This window comes from Triticum dicoccoides, chromosome 7A (genome assembly GCF_002162155.2).
Source record: "Triticum dicoccoides isolate Atlit2015 ecotype Zavitan chromosome 7A, WEW_v2.0, whole genome shotgun sequence".
Taxonomy (NCBI): domain Eukaryota; kingdom Viridiplantae; phylum Streptophyta; class Magnoliopsida; order Poales; family Poaceae; genus Triticum; species Triticum dicoccoides.
In genome coordinates this window covers 384,500,532-384,519,840 of record NC_041392.1, presented here as the reverse complement: position 1 = coordinate 384,519,840, position 19,309 = coordinate 384,500,532, and positions in this window count along the sequence as shown.

Sequence of the window (19,309 nt, the reverse complement as noted above, 5' to 3'; positions counted from 1 at the left end):
TTTGACTATTTTGTGTGGTGAAGATGGAGCATGGACAGACCATATGATTTTGTAGGGATAACTTTCTTTGGCCATGTTATTTTTAAAAGACATGATTGCTTTATTAGTATGTTTGAAGTATTATTGTCTTAATGTCAAATGATAGACTATTGCTTTGAATCACTCGTGTCTTAATATTCATGCCATGATTAGATTACATGATCAAGATTATGCTAGGTAACATTCCACGTCAAAAATTATCTTTTTTATCATTTACCTACTCGAGGACGAGCAAGAATTAAGCTTGGGGATGTTGATATGTCTCCGTCGTATCTATAATTTTTGATTGTTCCATGCCAATATTATACAACTTTCATATACTTTTGGCAACTTTTTATACTATTTTTTGGACTAACATATTGATCCAGTGCCCAGTGTCAGTTCCTGTTTGTTGCATGTTTTTGTTTCATAGAAAATCCATATCAAATGGAGTCCAAACGGGATAAAAACTGACAGAGATTTTTTTTGGAATATATGTGATTTTTGGGAAGTGAAATGAATGCGAGACGATGCTCGAGGGGCCCACGAGGTAGGGGCGCACCCCTGACCCTTGTGGCCACCTCGTAAGGCAGTTGGTGCCCTTCTTTCACCACAGGAAAGCTAATATCCAGATAAATAATGTGTCCAAATTTCAGCCCAATCGGAGTTAGGGATCTTCGGGGATTTAAGAAACGGTGAAAGGGCAGAATGAGGGAACGCAGAAATAGAGAGAGACAGAGAGACAGATCCAATCTCGGAGGGGCTCTCGCCCCTCCGCCGCCATGGAGGCCATGGACCAGAGGGGAAACCCTTCTCCCATCTAGGTAGAAGGTCAAGAAAGAAGAAGAAGGAGGGGGGCTCTCTCCCCCTCTCTTCCGGTGGCGCCGGAACGCCGCTGGGGCCATCATCATCACCGCAATCTACACCAACAACTTCACCGTCATCATCACCAACTCTTCCCCCCTCTATACAGCGGTGTAACCCCTCTTTTACCTGCTGTAATCTCTACTTAAACATGGTGCTCAACGCTATATATTATTTCCCAATGATGTATGGCTATCCTATGATGTTTGAGTAGATCCGTTTTGTCCTATGGGTTAATTGACGATCGTGATTGGTTTGAGTTGCATGTTTTATTATTGGTGCTGTCCTATGGTGCTCTCCGTGTCGTGCAAGCGTGAGGGATCCCCGCTGTAGGGTTTGCAATATGTTTATGATTTGCTTATGGTGGGTGGCATGAGTGACAGAAGCACAGACCCGAGTAAGTAGGTTGTTTGCGTATGGGAGTAAAGAGGACTTGATGCCTTATAATGCTATGGTTGGGTTTTACCTTAATGATCTTTAGTAGTTGCGGATGCTTGCTAGAGTTCCAATCATAAGTGCATATGATCCAAGAAGAGAAAGTATGTTAGCTTATGCCTCTCCCTCAAATAAATTTGCAATAATGATTACCGGTCTAGTTATCGATTGCCTAGGGACAAATAACTTTCTTGTGTGACAACAAGCTCTCTACTCAAACTAATTTAGTTGTGTCTTTATCTAAAAAGCCCCTCGCTTTTATTTACATGATCTTTATTTTCTTGCAAACCTAGCCTACAACACCTACAAAGTACTTCTAGTTTCATACTTGTTCTAGGTAAGGCGAATGTTAAGCGTGCGTAGAGTTGTATCGGTGGTCGATAGAACTTGAGGGAATATTTGTTCTACCTTTAGCTCCTCGTTGGGTTCAACACTCTTACTTATCGAAAGAGGCTACAATTGATCCCCTATACTTGTGGGTTATCACGCACCATGCGCCTCCATTACCTACCCCACTTGATGCATGCAACATAGGTGGCTAAGGATAAGGGCGTGGTAGGAAGAGTGAATTGGCAGTTACTCGCCTGTGCCTTAAAGTCATTCACGGGCCATTAAAAGAGTGGCCCCACCATGATTGGCGTTACGTGATGCGCGGAAGAACCAGAAACTGGCCTGGGCTCAAGTTAATGAAGAAGCAAAGAAGATCTCAAGGGGCCAGCCACTTCTACGCCCATGCCTGTGCACTCGTTAGGGCCTCTCCTGACGATGCCCGTCAACATGTTCGGGCCAGGCCCAGGGGCTCCTGTCGGTGCAACAAACCCTGGGTCCGTTGCCCAGACTGTGCGCAGGCCGAAGAACAAGATTACAACACCAAAATCAGATTAAGGCACGATGGATCAGTTCTTTGAAGGATCAACGTGCAGATCAGGGAGACTAAGACTAGCTAGAGAGACAAGATACTGCTACGAGAAGAACCTCCCTTGTCGGGCAGGCGAGCCTAGCGAGGTTGGATTACCCCGGAAGTGAATCTCCAAGATTGCATCGGCAGGCCTGCCGGGTCTCACGGAGGCAAACCACTCCACCTCACCAACTCACCGTGACGCACGTCGTTGATCAGTGTGGTGTCAAGCTCCTAAGTGACTAAGTGGCCGCTCCCTGCGACATGACAGCCACTTCCTACAGAGAATACCTCCAAGCGACACCCGTTCTGAGACATGTCAAGCAAGCAGACACGAAGCTGGAAAAACATCCCCGCAGGGCCTGTCGGGCAAGCAGTGATGTGACATAGAGCGGCACATTTAATGCGCTCTGTCAGCCTGCAGAGTTAGGTATGATAGCACTGTTCGCTATCTAATTAGTACATAAAGACACATTTGCCACTGTGGTGACCCCATGATCTATAAAAGGAGGCCCATGGCAACCATAGAAAGGATTCAGACCCCCTCACACTCATACGCGTGTAGTCACTCTCGCCCCGAGGCAACCTTGCCGGGCAAGAGCGCTGCATTTTTCCACCATCAACCCACAAAAGTAGGAGTAGGGTTTTACGCCTTGCGGCGGCTCGAACCTGGGCAAAACTGCCCGTGTGATCTCTGTCATGCTATGTTACGCTTCTCCGCTCTTTGTGCACGTGCCATCCCCCCGCCGAACCAAAAGTGGCTCCTTGGCCCCATAGGTGGCCGTGGTTTCCCATGACACCAACTCGCATAACCCATCATTGCACTTCGATAATCCCATTGAGCTTCCAAAACCACCACCTCTTTTCACTAGCACCATTTGACATTTGCCTTTTGAGATTTTGAGTTGTGGTTTTTCCGTTTCCTAGGGTGTTTCGGCTAACTAGGAATGGTTCGACATCAACAACACCGCACTCAACGTTGCCAAGGATTCGACATCGGCCACCTTCACCATTTTGACACCCTAAGCGTAAGCAAGACGGTAACCTCTATATCATCTTGGTATCGTGGTATCCCCTCATTGTACATTCTTATTTCCATAGTGTTGATAACCCCTAGCCCATTTTGTGTCACTTGCCTATCGATACTAGACATTGAGTATTACCATCAACATTACTTGTGGACATTAGCGATCATCGATCTACACCTTCCATTGCATACATACCATATCATATTGGTATCATATCATCTCTTGTGCCACAAGATTGTTCCCGCATATACACAATTGCTATCTTGGTTTGTGCATTTCGCATAGTGGCCAAAAAAGAATAAGCTTTTAAGCAAAGAAAAAGAGTGAACAAAGAGCTTGTAAGCAATAGCCATAGCATCATACCACATGGCATATAAGATTGTCATATCTTATAATCTTGGATCATCTTCAGAGGATCACCGAGAATCATAGATACATAGCATACTTGGGATAGAAGTCGTTGCAGTTTTGTCGCTTATAGGTTGCGCACAAGTGTCATATCCGCCCATTGAGCAATCAAGCTAGTGTCTCTCTAGCATTGTGCAACAAGAGCATTTTCCGTGGATTCCACATTTTGAGCTCATTCCTTGGTTGCATGACCCCGATTATCTATCAGTGTGTGTGTGTGTGTTTCCGTGTGCCATATTGCTATTGGTCTACTTATTTCACTTGAGAATTTGTGAATCTCTTTAAACATTATTCACTCTTGCTAACATTTTGCATCAAATTTTGTGCCACTTGTCCTAACCAAGCCACTCGATAAGCTTTACTTTGTAGGTGTGAGTGAGCAAGTCTGGTACCAATTCTACTATTCTTTCATTTCACATTGAGTGAAATAGGACACATCCTCAACTTTGGGAAAAGGTAGCTTGGTATTGTTTATCTCATTTCCTACACACCTTTGCTCGAGTCTTGTGATGGATAGGCAAAGCACACCTCCTTCAGTCTACAACAACAAGGACAAGTTCGATGCCACGAAAAACTTCTTCGACGCCAAGATGGATGCTCAAATGGAAGAGCTCAAAGCCCTCATCAAGGCATACAAGTGGTCTCCCTCATCTTAGAGAAGACGCTCTAGTGCACATGCTTTTGAGCTACCATCTCTAGGAAGGTCACATCGGCATCGACACAATCACCGACGAGAACGTGAACGTCAAGAGCTCAACACCAACCACCACTCTATGACTTCACCATCTACATTGGCATCTTCGCCAAGCGACTTCAAGGCATCTTCGCCTATGGACATTCGGCATCTTTGCCTACAAGCACCTCAAGACTACGCTCAAGAGAAGCTCCCCAAGCTCAAGTCCGCAACTTCCACGAGCTACTACGACCTCGTCACCGACCACGAGATTCCTTTCGATGGAACTCAAGGCACCAAGGAGTGTCTCGAGTGGGACTGCAAGATGAACGACCACCTCAAGCTACATCAAGGGCCCTCCTAAGATCAAGTGAAGTGCGCCACAAGAAACTTCCATGACTACCCGTCGACATGGTGGCTTCATACACCTTCAAAGACCCTCGACATGAGTTGGCCCAAGATGAAGAAAGCTATGCGGCGAGAGTTTGTGCCTTCCACCTACATGGAACATCTTCAACACCAAGATGGAGAACACCATACAAGGATCCAAGTTCCTCGACGAGTACTTCAAGGAGATGAAGAAAGCCTCGCGACGAGCCGGCGTGGACGACCCCATTTGGATGAAGTTCCACTTCACGATGGGATTGAACAACGACATCTCCAAGACTATCTTCCTCAAGAACTACAAGTCCCCCAACGACCTCTACATTGATGCTCTCACGGTGGAAAAATAATTCATGAAGGCCAAGGATTCTTCACCCCAAGCTCACTTAGCAACAACCAAGCTCCCCGACAATGAGCATGAGGGTAGTTCCACCAAGATGTCCAAGCCCGACGAGCTCCAAGATGACGCTCCCAAGTTCGACTTCACTGCCATCCCTCTTTGTGGCTTTGATGATGCCGAGTCTACCATGACTCTTTTTCAAGACGGTGCAGTGATGACTACAACTACGGAGCCAATCCAGGAACATGCTTTGGAGATGAGTGACAAGGTGGCAAGAAGGATGATGTTTCTATCTTTGGAGGCGAGAGTGATGATGTGCCATCTTCGGCCTTCATCCATGGAGACGGTGATGAGATGATCAAGCACGGGATTTTCCCTTCGGTCATGGAGGAGAGCAATGATGTGCCATCTTCGGCCTTCATCCACGGCAACGGTGACACGATGGTTGAGCATGGGATTTTCCCTTCGACCATGACGACGTATGATGACTTGAGTGACTTGTGCCACCATATTGAGAGTGAGAGTGACTTCACCACTATCCCCATATATGATGAGTTGCCCCAATTCCCATGTGAGGAGAGCCACAACCCCCACCACTTGAATGAGACGAGTGACTCCACCATATGTGACTTTGAGTGCACCTATTTTGAGGGAGGGAGTGATCCACCACATACAGAGAGTGTGATATTTGATAGGTCATGTGAGGACATTTCGAACTCTAACGACTTAACCTCTACCTCTATTGTGTCTTCTCATTTGGTTCTAGGTCCCATATATGATGACATGCCGATTCTCGATGACTTCGTCCTTCCTTTGGACAAGACGACGTCCATGGTGGAATATGATGCACCCCCACATGGTTCCATCAAGTTTATGATGATGACCACCATTTGGTCTTTCCCACCTCACCTACACCACTTGAGTGGAATGACAAAGGTAACATAGGTGACGATGATGCTCTTGTCCCACTAGTGGACTATCTTGACATTGATTGCTTGCATGATGTTGATCCGCCTATTGCCATGCTTCATGCTAGTATGATTTCCCCATGCGATGATTTACCCATTTATGTTGAGTTTAATTATTGCCATGTAGTCTATTAGTTGTGATGCTATGTTACATAGGATTTCTTGTGAAAATTCTTTAGGTCACATCATGTTTGACAATCCGCTTGACTTGTCATATGCGTATGTCATATTTGCAATCTCATTTTGTGACTATGCATATGCCATTAAAATAAACCCAATTTGCACTTACGGCATAGATGACAAGCCCATGGTTATTGGCATTTGTTTTCCTTGTGATGATATTGATATGCTCCCTTTGCATCATTTATCTCATATGCCATGCCATGACCACCTAGCTTCGGATATGCATTATTTTGGATGTTCTCCATTTTCTCCATATGATGTTTCCGATATTGGTCATGAGCAAACCCCCATAGTTTCCTCATACATTTAAAGAAGTTTTGATCCATCCCATCCATTGAATGATCCCTATACTTGTGTGCACCATATGCATCCCATGAATAACAATGCTATTGTTGTGCCACACACTAGGTATAATTGCATGCTTAATTTGTGTGCCCATTGTGTTATATATAACAACTATTCTTTCATGATGGATGACATGTTCTTATACCATGCATAAAATTTCTTTGAGCGACGTTTATCTTGTGCTAACTCACACGTGCATATACACATCATGATGGATGATGTGTACATTTACCTCACACACAATTTATTTCGTTTGAGTATTTGTTGTGTAGGTACCCATGCATACTTGTCAACCTCACAATCCCATGAGTTGACAAAACGAGCTCTAGAGAGCAACGATGACTTGAGATCCGGTGGATTTTGATTCCGACCGCTCCCTTCACGCAAAGACTTCACGCATTTCTTCTACATGGACCTCACATGGTTATGGGTTATTGTCCATTATGTATCATTTTCCCATTATTGCCATGTTCACTTTGCATGATATGCTCATTCCTACGTCTGGGACTCCCTGCGCAAGCTGTGAGTATTTTCTAGATTCCCATGCTTGTCGCGAGCATTTTGAGTACTTGTGGGTCCAAAATGGACTCCGAATGACAAAGTTATGACTATTTTAGTGAACACCGGTCCTTTATATGACGATTCTTACTTCATTTTCCCGTGAAGCATTCTGGCGCGCCGCCCTAAAATTTTGTGTCCTCCATAGTGGAGATATTGTTTCCACATATGTATTGATCAATGCTAGGAATGCCCTCTTGTTATTGGTTATCACCCACATACGTTACGGCATGCCACACGGCGAAAACAAGGAGAATAAGGCTTAAGGTCGCCGTATTTTCTTGAATTTACAACCGAACATGATTCCCCGGATCATATAGCATGTGTAGAATGCAACGTTTGTTCTTAACATGTGGACTAATGTTTACACTCACCATAACCTCTCGGATTTTCTTCCAAACGAGTGCCAATGGGTTCATAAACTTATGCTAAAGGAGCGGCGAATGATGTTCGTTGACTTTAGGTGCAATAAGTTCTTATTAGGGGCCGAATTTGACGGTCCTCTAGGACACCTGGCGCAAGCTGGTAGTATTTTATAGATTCCCATGCTCGTCGCGACCATTTTGAGTACTTGTGGGTCCGAAACAGACTCCGAAGGACAACGTTATGACCGTTTTAGTTAACACCGGTCCTTTATATTGCAGTCCTTGAAAGAACTTCATTTTCCCGTGACGTATTCCGGCGCGTTGCCCCGAAATTTTGTGTACTCCATAGTGGAGATATTATTCCCACATATGTATTGAACGATGCCAGGAATTTCCTCTTTTTATTGGCTGTCGCCCACATACGTTATGGCATGCCACACGACAAAAACAAGGAGAATAAGGACATTAGTCGCCGTATTTTCTTGAAATTGCAACCAAACAGGATTCAACCGATCATATAGCATGTGCAGAAAGCAACGTTTTTCCTTACCAGTCATACTAATTTTTACACTCACCATAATCTCTCATATTTTCTTCCAAACGAGTGCCAATGGGTTCAGAAACTTGTGTGAAAAGCAGCGGCGAATGATGTTCTTTGACTTTTAGGGGCAAAAAGTCTTGTGAGGGGCCGAATTTGTCGGTCCTTCAGGACTCATGGCGTAGGTGGGGAGTATTTTCTAGATTCCCATGCTCATCGCAAGCATTTTGAGTACTTGTGGGTCTGAAACAGACTCCGAATGACAAAGTTATGACTGTTTTACAGAATACTGGTCCTTTATATGGCAGTCCTTGAAAGAACTTCACTTTCCTGTGACATGTTCTGCCACACCGCCCCGAAATTTTGTATTGTTTCCACATATGTATTGATCAATGCCTGGCATGCCCTCTTGTTATTGGCTATTGCCCACGTACGTTACACATGCCACACGGCGAAAATAAGGAGTACAACCAAACAGGATTCCCCGGATCATATAGCATGTGCAAAATGCAATGTTGGTCCGTACCAGGTGGACTAATGTTTACACTTACCATAATCTCTCGTATTCTCTTCCAAAAGAGTTCCAATGGGTTCAGAAACTTGGGTGAAAAGCAGCGACGAATGATGTTCTTTGACATTCATGGGCAAAAAGTCCTGCTTAGGGGCGAATTTGACGGTCCCCCGGGACTCCTGGCGCAAGACGGGAGTATTTTCTAGATTCCCATGCTCGTCGTGAGCATTTTGAATACTTGTGGGTCCGAACGGACTCCGAATGACAAAGTTATGACTGTTTTAGTGCACACCGGTCCTTTATATGGCGGTCCTTGAAAGAACATCATTTTCTCGTGACATGTTCTGGCGCGCCGCCTCGAAATTTTGTATTCTCCATAGTGGAGATGTTGTTTCCACATATGTATTGAACGATGCCAGGAATGCCCTCTTGTTAATGGCTGTCACCCACGTATGTTATAGCATGCCACACGGCGAAAATAAGGAGAATAAGGCTTAAGGTCGCTGTATTTTCTTGAATTTACAACCAAACATGATTCCCTGGATCACATAGTATGTGCAGAATGCAAAGTTTGTCCTTACCATGTAGACTAATGTTTACACTCACCATAATCTCTCAGATTTTCTTTCAAACAAGTGCCAATGGGTTCAGAAACTTGTGTGAAAAGCAGCGGCGAACAATGTTCTTTGACTTTTAGGGGCAAAAAGTCCTTCTTAGGGCCCGAATTTGACGGTCCTGCTGGACTCTAGCACAAGCGGGTAGTATTTTCTAGATTCGCACGCTCGTCGCAGGCATTTTGAGTACTTGTGGGTCCGAAACGGACTCCGAATGACAAAGTTATGACCGTTTTAGTGAACACTGGTCCTTTATATGGCAATCCTTGAAAGAACTTCATTCTCCCGTGACGCGTTTCGGCGCGTCGCCGCGAAATTTTGTGTCCTCCATATTGGAGATATTATTTCCATGTATGTATTAATCAATGCCAGGAATGCCCTCTTGTTATTGGTTGTCGCCCATGTACGATACGGCATGCCACGTGGCGAAAACAAGGAGAATAAGGCCTATAGTCATCGTATTTTCTTGAATTTACAACCAAACAGGATTCCCCGGATCATATAGCATGTGCAGGATGCAACGTTTGATCTTACCAGACGGACTAATGTTTACACTCACCATAATCTCTTAGATTTTCTTCCAAACGAGTGCCAATGGGTTCAGAAACTTGTGTGAAAAGCAGGGGAGAACGATGTTCTTTGACTTTCAGGGGCAAAAAGTCCTGCTTAGGGGCCAAATTTGACACTCCTCTGGGACTCCTAGCACAAGCGAGTAGTATTTTCTAGATTCCCACGCTCGTCGCAAGCATGTTGAGTACTCGTGGATCCGAAACAGGCTTTGAATGACAAAGTTATGACCGTTTTAGTGAACGTCGGTCCTTTATATGGCGGTCCTTGAAAGAACTTCATTTTTCGGTGATCCATTCTGGCGCGCCGCCCCAAAAATTTTGTGTCCTCCATAGTGGAGATATTGTTTCCACATATGTATTGATCGATGTCAGGAATGCCCTCTTCTAATTGGCTGTCTCCCATGTACATTAAGGCAAGCCACACGACGAAAACAAGGAGGATAAGGTTTAAGGTCGCCATATTTTCTTGAATTTACAACCAAACAGGATTCCCCAGATCATATAGCATGCGCAGAATACAACATTTGTCCTTACCATGTGGACTAATATTTACACTCACCATAGTCTCTCAGATTTTCTTCCAAACGAGTGCCAATGGGTTGAGAAACTTGTCTGAAAAGCAGCGACGAACGATGTTATTTGACTTTTAGGGGCAAAAAGTCCTTCTGACGGGCCGAATTTGATGGTCCTCCAAGACTCCTAGTGCAAGAGGGTAGTATTTTCTAGATTCCCATGCTCGTCGCGAGCATTTTGAGTACTTGTGGGTCCGAAACGGAATCCGAATGACAAAGTTAAGACCGTTTTAGTGAACACCGGTCCTTTATATGGTAGTCCTTGAAAGAACTTCATTTTCCCGTGACGTGTGATGGCACGCCGCCCTGAAATTTTGTGTCCTACATAGTGGAGATATTGTTTCCACATATGTATTGATCGATGCCAGGAATGCCCTCTTTTTGTTGGCTGTCGCCCACGTACGTTACGACATGCCACACGGCCAAAACAAGCAGAATAAGGCTTAAGGTCGTCGTATTTTCTTGAATTTACAACCAAACAGGATTCCCCAGATCATATAGCATGTGCAGAATGAAATGTTTGTCCTCATCATGCAGACTAATGTTTACACTCACCATAATCTCTTAGATTTTCTTACAAATGAGTGCCAATGGGTTCAGAAACTTGTGTGAAAAGCAGTGGCAAACGATGTTCTTTGACTTTCCGGGGCAAAAAGTCATGCTTAGGGGCCGAATTTGACGGTGCTCTGGGACTCCTGGCACAAGTGGGGAGTATTAGGTAGATTCCCTTGCTCGTCGCGAGCATTTTGAGTACTTGTGGATCCCAAACAGACTCCGAATGACAAAGTTATGACCGTTTTAGTGAATATCGGTTCTTTATATGGCAGACCTTGAAAGAACTTCATTTTCCCGTGACGCATTCTGGCGCACCGCCCTAAAATTTTGTGTCCTCCATAGTGGAGATATTGTTTCCACATATGTATTGATCGATGCTAGGAATGCCATCTTGTTATTGGCAGTCGCCCACGTATGTTACGGCATGCCACACGGCAAAAACAAGGAGAATAAGGCTTAAGGTCGCCGTATTTTCTTGAATTTACAACCAAACAGGATTCCCCGGATCACATAGCACGTGTAGAATGCAACGTTTGTCCTTACCATGTGGACTAATGTTTGCATTCACCATAATCTCTCGGATTTCCTTCCAAACGATTGCCAATGGGTTCAGAAACTTGTGTGAAAAGCAGCGGCGAACGATGTTCTTTGACTTTCAGGGGCAAAAAGTCCTTCTTAGGTGCCGAATTTAACACTCCTCTAGGACTCCTAGCGCAAGCTGGTAGTATTTTCTAGATTCCCACACTCGTCGCGAGCATTTTGAGTACTCGTTGGTCCAAAACGGACTCCGAATGACAAAGTTATGACCGTTTTAGTGAACACTGGTCCTCTATATGGCAGTCCTTGAAAGAACTTCATTTTCCTGTGAAGCATTCTGGTGCGCCGCCCTAAATTTTTTTGTCCTCCATAGTGCATATATTATTTCCACATATGTATTGATCGATGCCAGGGATGCCCTCTTGGTATTGGCTATCGCCCATGTACGTTGCGGCATGCCACATGGCGAAAACAAGGAGAATAATGCTTATAGTCGTCGTATTTTCTTGAATTAACAACCAAACAGGATTCCTCGGATCATATAGCATGTGAATAATGCAACATTTGTCTTATCTGGTAGACTAATGTTTACACTCAACATAATCTCTCGGATTTGCTTCCAAACGAGTGCCAATCGGTTCAGAAACTTGTGTGAAAAGCATCGGCGAACGACGTTCTTTGACTTTCATGGGCAAAAAGTCCTGCTTAGGGGCCGAATTTAACGCTCCTCTGGGACTCCTGGCGCAAGTGGGGAGTATTTTCAAGATTCTCATGCGCGTTGCGAGCATTTTGAGTACTTGTGGATCTGAAACGGACTCCGAATGACAAAGTTATGACCGTTTTACTGAACACCGGTCCTTTATATGGCAGTCCTCGAAAGAACTTCACTTTCCTGTGACGCGTTATGGCGCGCCGCCCCAAAATTTTGTGTCCTTCATAGTGGAGATATTGTTTCGACATATGTATTGATCGATGCCTGGAATGCCCTCTTGTTATCGGCTGTTGCCCACGTACGTTACGCATGCCACACGGCGAAAACGAGGAGAATAAGGCTTATAGTGGCCATATTTTCTTGAATTTACAACCATACAGGATTCCCCGGATCATATAGCATGTGCAGAATGCAACGTTTGTCCTTACATGATGGACTAATGTTTACACTCACCATAATCTCTTGAATTCTCTTCCAAGCGAGTGCCAATGGGTTCAGAAACTTGTGTGAAAAGCAGCGGCGAACGATGTTCTTTGACTTTCATGGGCAAAAAGTCCTTCTTAGGGGCCGAATTTGACGGTCCTCTGATGTCTACTACGCGACTTTATTCTTGTAGATTCCTGTTGGGCCTCCAAGGGCAGAGTTTTGTAGGGCAGTACCAATTTTCCCACAAGTGGATGACCTAAGGTTTATCAATTCGTGGGAGGTGTAGTATGAAGATGGTCTCCCTGAAACAACCCTGCAACAAAATACAAGAAATCTCTTGTGTCCCCAACACACCCAATACAAGTGCACTAGTTCAGTGAAGAGATGGTGATAAAAGTGTAATATTGATGGTAGAAAAAAAAATTATAATCTGAATAAATAAAAACAGCAAGGTAGCAAGTAGTAAACGGGCACAAAAACGGTATTGCAATGCTTAAAAATGAGGCATAGGGTCCGTACTTTCGTTAGTGCAATCTCTCAACTGCGCTAATATAATTGGTTCATATGATAATCTCTCAACGTGCAACAAAGAATCACTCCAAAGTTCCTATCTAGCGGAGAACATAAGACAGAATTATTTGTAGGGTACGAAACCACCTCTAAGTTATTCTTTCTGATCAATCTATCCTAGAGTTCATATTAAAATAACACGAAGCTATTCTTTCCGATCGATCTAACCAAGAGTTCATACTAAAATAGTACCAAAGCAAATTCAGATTCATAATATTCAATCCAACACAAAGAACTTCAAAGAGTGCCCAAGATTTCTACCGGAGAAACAAAGAAAAGAACGTGTATCAACCCCTACGCATAGATTACCCCAATGTCACCGCGGGAATCCGTGAGTTGAGTGCCATAACATATATCAAGTGAATCAATACGATACCCCATTGTCACCAGGAGTATTCAATTGCAAGAAATATAGCAAGTGCTCTCAAATCCATAAAAGTATTCAATCCGATAACAACGAAATCTCAAAGGGAAAAACTCAATTCATCACAACAAGATAGAGAGGGGAAAACACCATATGATCCAACTATATTAACAAAGCCCGCGATATATCAAGATCGTGCCATCAAGAACACGAGAGAGAGAGAGAGAGAGAGAGAGAGATTAAACACATAGCTACTAGTACAAACCCTCAGCCCCAAGGGTGGACTACTCCCTCCTCATAGTGGTGGCCGCCGGGATGGTGAAGATGGCCACCGGAGATGATTCCCCCTCCGGCAGGGTGCCGGAACAGGGTCTAGATTGGTTTTCGGTGGCTACAGAGCCTTGCGGCAGCGGAACTTCTGATCTAGGTTAACCCCAAGGGTTTGAGGAATATTTGGGAATTTATAGGGTAAAGAGGGGGTGCGGGAGGCCACTGAGGTGGGCACAACCCACCTGGGCGCGCCTAGGCCCCCAGGCGCGCCCTGGTGGGCTGTGCCCCCCTCGGGGCACCCCCAGGTGCTTCTCTGGCCCATTGGTGGTCTTTTGGTCCATAAAAAATCCACAAAAAGTTGCGCGGTGTTTGGACTCCATTTGATATTAATTTCCTGCGATGTAAAAAATAAGCAAAAAACAGCAACCGGCATGGGCACTGGGTCAATAGGTTAATCCCAAAAAATGATATAAAGTTGCTATAAAATGATTGTAAAACATCCAAGAATTATAATATATTGGCATGAATACTTCATAAATTATAGATACATTGGAGACGTATCAACATCCCCAAGCTTAGTTCCTATGCGTCCTCAAGTAGGTAAATGATAAAAGAAATAATTTATGAAGTGTGAATGCTATCAAAGTGCATAAGTTTGATCCATGATAATTTCAATCACTTTTCCTAACATCATGACAGCAATTCTTTCTCATAAAATTTCTCATGTTAAAGTTGCAACCAATTCACATGTTAAGGTTCAAACAATGAATTCTCTTGAAACTCAACAAGCTATGTTCTCAGTCACCAGGCAATTGCAATTCGACTTATTCAACAGAGTTTAAGTAAGAGCTCCACATAGTCAACTATCATATAGTCTTCTATGATTGCTAACACTCACCGCATACAGATGAGCAAAAGATAGGCCCTTCGCAGAGGGAAGCAGAGGTTGACATGCACTTATTTGTTTGTATGCTCAACCCCTTAGTGCAAAAGAACGTCACGTTGTATTGCCCCTTGTGATGGTAACCTTTATTATGCAGTCTGTCGCTTTTATTCTTCACCATCACAAGTTCCTACAACGGTCAATTTTCTATTACACTAAATGATCTCACACTTTTAGAAGCAATTTTTATTGCCTTATTGCACCAATGACAACTTACTTGAAGCATCTTGCTCAATCCTTAGGTAGGTATATTGGACTCTTGAAAATAAGATTTGGGTTTAAGGGTTTTTTGGATGCACAAGTAGTATCTCTACTTGGTGAGGAGTTTTTGGCTAGCAAAGATGGGAGGCAAGCACCACATGCTGAAGGATCTATGACAATATAACTTCTATGTGAATATGAACAAACATAAACCATTACGTTGCCTTCCTTGTCCAACGTCAACAATTTTGGCATATAATATTTTGATGGGGGCTCACAATCACAAAAGATTTCCAAGATAGTTTATTTGCATGTTAAAGTTTGCTTCCTTATACTAATTATTCATGAATTGCTTGTATGACTAATATTGTGATTGTCAAGCTTCAAAAGATTTCACTTTCTAAACCCAATGTGAAGCTACCACTAGGCATGATATAATTTCAACTTCATGACATTCAATTTATTTAGCAATTTACTCATAGGATATAAGTGAAGCACAAGAGTAAATGACAAGCTACTCCAAAAAAGATATAAATGAAGATCATGAGCAAAATATTTCTTTCTCTCAAATTAATTTAAGTTAAGAAAGAGAGAATTTCTTCAAAAATACTAAAGCACACCGTGCTCAAAAAGATATAAGTGAAGCACTAGAGCAATTCCATAAAAAAGAGCTTCGTTGACGGGATGTGAATGCCGCTTACCTAGCCCCCCTGGCAACTATTTGAGGACTCTATTTATTTAAAAACTTTTAGATATAAGTATTTTATTAAAACAACAAGCAAAACAAAAAAATGACATTCCAAGAATAGCACAACCCATGTGAAGAAGCAAAAACTTAGGCTCAACCAATACTAACCGATAATTGTTAATGAAGAAAGGTGGGATGCCTACCGGGGCATCCCCAAGCTTAGATGCTTGAGACTTCTTGAAATATTATCTTGGGATGCCTTGTGCATCCCCAATCTTGAACTTTTGTGTCTCCTTAATTCTTCTCATATCACGGTTTTCCTAAATCTCAAAAGCTTCATCCACACAAAACTCAACAAGAACTCGTGAAATAAGTTAGTATAAACCAATGCAAAAAACCTTATCATTCTCTACTACAGAAAATCACTAAAATTATTATTCAACATTGCATACTAAATGCCTCTGCATATTTAATACTCCTATCCTTAAAATAGGATCATTAAACAAGCAAACATATGTAAACAATGCAAACATAACAGCAATCTGCCAAAACACTACAGTCTGTAAAGAATGCAAGAGTATCAATACTTACCTAACTCCAAAAGTTATGCAACTTTATCACACTGTATAAAATTTATCAGAGATTCTTTTGCAAAAAGTTTCAACATTTTATCACATTCTGACTTTTCTAGGGAATTTTTGCAACAACGGTAAACTTTCTGTTTTCAAACAGCAACATGCAGGGTTGGAAAATAAGCATAGTAAAGGCTATCATTACCACTTTTATTGAAATAAAATATGCAAAACATTATTATGAATAACAGAATGAAAATCCTAACAAAATAAAATGATGCTCCAACCAAAACACATATCATGTGACGAATGAAAACATAGCTCCAAGTGAGGTTATCGATAATGTTGGAGACGAAAGAGGGGATACCTTCCGGGGCATCCCCAAACTTAGTTGCTTGGATCTTCCTTGAATATTACCTTGGGGTGCCTTGGGCATCCCCAATCTTAGGGTCTTGTCACTCCTTATTCTCCTCCTATCGACATCTCACCCAAAACTTGAAAACTTCAATCACACAAAACTTAACGAAACTTTGTGAGATAGGTTAGTATGATAAAGAGTAAACCATTTCACTTTTGGTACTGTCAATGACAAGATTCATAATTGTTCTCACACAAAGACTACTATAGCATATCATTTCCACAATTTATATTGAGCAATATAAGCCATAGAAACTAGAAAACAAGCAAACTATGCATTGAAAACAGAATCTGTCAAAAACAGAACAGCCTGTAGTAATCTGTACTCCAACCGTACTTCTGCTACTCCAAAAATTCTGAAAAATAGGAAAACCTGTATAATTTTTCTATTAATCTTCTGCAAAAAGAATTAGTATTTTTTCACTCTTCTGTTAAAAATGATAATTGTTTTCCTGAGTGCCAAAGTTTCTGTTTTTCAGCAAGATCAAATCAACTATCACCATAGACCATCCCAAAGGTCTTACTTGGCACTTTATTGAAATGAAAGCAATAAAACATGATTAGTACGGTAGCCTAATCATGTGAACACACAAAAAAGTAGGTAAAAGTGTTGGGTTGTCTCCCAACAAGCGCTTTTCTTAATGCCTTTTAGCTAGGCATGATAAGGTCAATGATGCTCACATAAAAGATAAGAACTGAAACACAAAGAGAGCATCATGAAGCATATGACTAGCACATTTAAGTCTAACCCACTTCCTATGCATAGGAATTTTGTGAGAAAACAACTCGTGGGAACAAGAATCAACTAGCATAGGAAGGCAAAACAAGCAAAACTTCGAGATTTTCAACATAAAGAGAGAAAACTTGATATTATTGCAATATGTAGAAGCATATGTTCCTCTCTCCTAATAATTTTCAGTAGGATCATGAATGAATTTAACAATATAACAATCACATAAATCACTCTTTTCATGATGCATAAGCATAGAAATTTTCTTACTCTCCACATAAGCAATTTTATTCTCATTCATAGCAGTGGGAGAAACTCAATGTAACATCCCAAAATTCTATATTTTGGAATGTTATATTAAATAAATAAATAGGATTGTTTGTCTGATTGTTGTGTGATGGATTGTGTGAAATTATTTTATTTTCACGAGAATTAAAACCTTTTGAGTTCTTGTTTAAAACTTTTTCTAATCATGTTATAAAAGTTGGGTAACATTTTGTCCAATAAAGAAAACTATGGTTGGGGAAGTTTATTCAAGAAATCAAAGGGCTTTAATTTCCGTTTGACTCTTTTTTTTTTGAAATATTGGAAACCACAATCACAATTTTGGAGTGAGAATAAGATGACTTTCTCAAATGTGGTGGATGAATATTTCATATGGAGTTTGTCTGGATTTTGGAGTTCCAATTGAAATATGATATTATTTGGAGTTTTATTGTCGTTTAAATATTTCCAAATTAATCAAATAAAATATGAGAGGAGATAATATGACTTCTCCAAAACTTTTATTGGAAATATGTAATATTTTTTTGGTCATTTTGGGTATTCATAAAACACCAAGTTTGTGCGCAAAAATAATGTTATCACATTATGAAAGTATTGTTTCTAGGCTCTAAATAGTAACTTCGTATATGTGAATATTTTTTTCTGGTGTTAGTTAAATTTTTTGGCAACTTATCTATTATAACTAATTAAACCTGGCAAAGCTACTAGTCCAACCCATCTCATCCTAAGCTATGATTCGCTCAGTGCACGTGTCCAGCAGGAGCACAGCCAACCAAGCCCACCTCTCTTCAAAAATTATTTTCCTTCTCTTGCTCCTTGGGCCTAGTATTTTTTCTACTAAAGCTCATCTAGTGATCACACCTCAAGCCCAGGCGCATGGCCGTGCTCGTCTCCTTCCTCTGCACGTTCAATCTGGAGCAGTGGAGCAGGAACATAACAGAAACGGCCATGGCTCCCCACTTCTTCCTCTTCTCCTCCCACTCAATTCATTCCTCATTACGACTTGCCACCAATACAAAAATTATTGAGGAAGGTCAAGAGAACTCATTCAGGGAATTAAAACTCAATTTTGTTGCTTTAATTGGACGCACGAAGCCGTGAAACGTACACGCACAAACTGCCATTATTGGCCATGATGAGCTCTCTTGATCTCCATCTCCCGGGCTCCCCTTTCTCTATAAAAGGAACCATGAGGAGCGCCTCGAAGTCTCCCACCTCCTCTCCAGAAACCCTCTCCATCTCCCTCCCCATGGTTGTCAATTTGTAGCCGGAGTCCCAAGTCCGTCGCAGCTTCCGACGAAGTTTCAGTCACATATGGTGAAGCCCCGACCCTTCCTATCATTTATTCTCTCTATTTGTATTTTGCGCACCTCCCTGAACCCTTGAACCTCTCGAATCCACAGCCGGAGCTCACGAACGGCGACGAGTACATCCAAGCGGAAACTCCGGCGAACTCCAGCGGGTTCACACGGCTTCCCGAGGACGAATTGGTCGTCAACAACGACATCACCTTCATCACCGCGTCCGCGTGGTGTATTTCACCGTCCGCCTTTCCTACTCGGCGGAGCACGCCAACCGGACCTCCTTCCCCGGTGAGCATTCTTTCTTCCGTCTCTCGATCTTTTGATCGATGCATGTGTGCTGTTAAAGAAAACGAAGGGAACTCAGCCAGTAGGGGCATGACTCCTAGCAGCCTAATCTAAATCCCGTAATACATTTTCAGGAAAATATCTAAACTTCGGAAAATCATATCTCCTAAACCGTATGT